Source organism: Colobus angolensis, unplaced genomic scaffold, assembly GCF_000951035.1.
Source record: "Colobus angolensis palliatus isolate OR3802 unplaced genomic scaffold, Cang.pa_1.0 Scaffold2, whole genome shotgun sequence".
In the NCBI taxonomy this organism is placed as follows: domain Eukaryota; kingdom Metazoa; phylum Chordata; class Mammalia; order Primates; family Cercopithecidae; genus Colobus; species Colobus angolensis.
Genome location: NW_012115154.1, coordinates 7,694,678 through 7,697,288, shown reverse-complemented (window position 1 = coordinate 7,697,288; position 2,611 = coordinate 7,694,678).

Sequence of the window (2,611 nt, the reverse complement as noted above, 5' to 3'; positions counted from 1 at the left end):
ACAAAAACAAAAACAAAAACAAAACAAGGCCAGGCACCATGGCTCACGCCTGTAATCTCAGCACTTTGGGAGGCCAAGGCGGGCAGATCACTTGAGGTCAGGAGTTCAAGACTAGCCTGCTCAACATGGTGAAACCCCGTCTCTACTAAAAATACAAAAATTAGCCAGGCACGGTGTCATGCGCCTGTAATCCCAGCTACTCACTTGGGAGGCTGAGGCAGCAGAATTGCTTGAACCCAGGAGGTAGAGGTTGCAGTGAGCCAAGATCATGCCACTGCACTCCAGCCTGTGTGACAGAGCAAGACGCCATTTCAAAAAAACAAAACAAAACAAAAAACCAAAGCAGATGGTCACCAAATCACACATATATCCAAATACAAGATCATTCATATAAGGTGGGGGAGATACTGCAGCACAGCCTCTCCTTCTACCTGCAGGGAGTTTTCTGAAGGGAAGAAAGAGCCATGATTGGGCGGAACAGGAACTGGAGAAATCACAATAGATGAGGGGACCCTAGTAGTGAGGCAGTAGCACTAAGACTACAGGAGAATAGTAAACTCTAGACCAAGCAGGCAGGATCTGGTCTAAGGGGCAAGGTTGAGTGGATGGTTTTCAAAGGCAGGTTTTCATAACAGGCTAATGGATTCAGCTTTAAATGAGAGGGAAAAAGGCCAGGAACTATGTTGGGACAGACAACTGGGCCAAGCTTCAGGTGAGACTGACCTAAGGAGAGTCTGTCAGGAAATGGAGTCCAGGACCTGGGCAGACTGGCCCTATGCTCAGGGGTTAGACAGGGAAGCTGCTGTGTGTTGAGTGTATTCACCAGAATTCATGTGTTGGAAATTTGGTCCCCAATGTGGCAGTGTTGGGAGGTGAGGTTAGTAAGAGGTGAATAGATCATTAAGTGAAATCAATGCCTCTCTTGAGAGCATAAATGGGTAAATTATTCACTCACTTGCCCTTCGCCTCTGCTGCCATGTTATGATGCAACATGAAAGCCCTTACCAGAAGCTGCCGCCATGCCCTTGGACTTCCCAGTCTTTAGAACTATAAGAAACAACTTTCTTTTCTTTTTTCTTTTTCTTTTTTTCATTTTTTCTTTTTTTTGTTTTTTCGAGACAGAGCTCTGTTGCCCAGGCTTGAGTGCAGTGGCATGATCTTGGCTCACTGCAGCCTCTGTCTCCTGGGTTCAAGTGATTCTCCTGCCTCAGCCTCCTGAGTAACTGGGATTACAGGCATGTGCCACCACACCAGCTAATTTTTGTATTTTTAGTAGAGATGGGGTTTCACCATATTGGCCAGGCTGGTCTCGAATTCCTGACCTCAAGTGATCTGTCTGCCTTGGCCTCCCAAACTGCTGGGATTATAGGCATGAACCACTGCACCTGGCCTTTTCTTTTCTTTATGAATTACTCAGTCTCAGAATACCTGGCAGGTGTTGTGCTATAGCAACAGAAAATGGACTAAGACAGAAGCAGTGGAGAGACTCCCAGCCACCTGCACGTTAGTGGTGAAGGACCCCTGATACTTCCCAGGCCAGCTCTCCCTCCCATATTGGCTTAGGGCTTCAGTGTTAGGAGCCTGGCAGTGGGTGGCATGGATCAGGCATGGGTCCCCTGCATCTCAGGGAATCAGAACATCTGATGCCTCTCTATCTTGGACAGTGCTAGAGAAACTTGCCAAAGTCTTGTTATTTCAGAGACCTTATATTCTACTCTTTTCTCCACCGCTCCCCACTTTTCCCTGAAAATGATTGCTTCATGGCTTTTTTTCCTGATTATATAAATAATTACCACCTTTGTCTTAAAACACACATGAACACATAGCTATTAATATATTTGATTAGACTACAATTTTCTAAATTTAGTCATGACTTTCTGGTGGTGTGTTCTAGGCCCTTTAATTAGATGTTTGCAAGGCCTGTTTGATATGGGGGATACCTAGGCCTCAAGACTCTTGGACTAGCAAATCTCATTCATAATGACTTAGTTCAAAGGAGAAGAGAATACTATTATCCTTAAATCTGGAGCCTCTTCACCAAGGTGCTCCTGGGCACTTGTGTCTCCTCCCTTTGCTACCTTCAGTCTCTGGTGACAGGAGTCCTACACAGCCTGGCAGGAGAAGTCTGTTACATACCTGTGATGCGAGGAAGTGCTTTTCCTGGTCTTGTATATCCAAGCCCAGTCCTACTCCATTGCTCCCCCGGGTCTCCTGGTCCTTCTACCTGCTCCCATCTAGGCCTTTCCAAGTACTGAGCCCCAGACTCAGCAAAGTCACCTAAGGCTGGGGATACTAATCCAGAGGAGAGCTAGGTCTGCCCCCCATATCCCTGAGTCACAGCTGTCTATCCACACCATTACAATCCCACAAGTGCTGCACTGGACAGGAAAGGATTCTGGGGATGGAGCTCCTAAAAGGGAGGGTTTTGTTTTGTTTTGTTTTTTCTTTTGAGATGGAGTTTCACTCTGTCACCCAAGCTGGATTGCAGTGTCACCATCTCGGCTCACTGCAACCTCCACCTCCCAGGTTCGAGCATTTCTCCTGCCTCAGCCTCCTGAGTAGCTGGGATTACAGGCGCCTGCCACCATGCCTAGCTAATTTTTGTATTTTT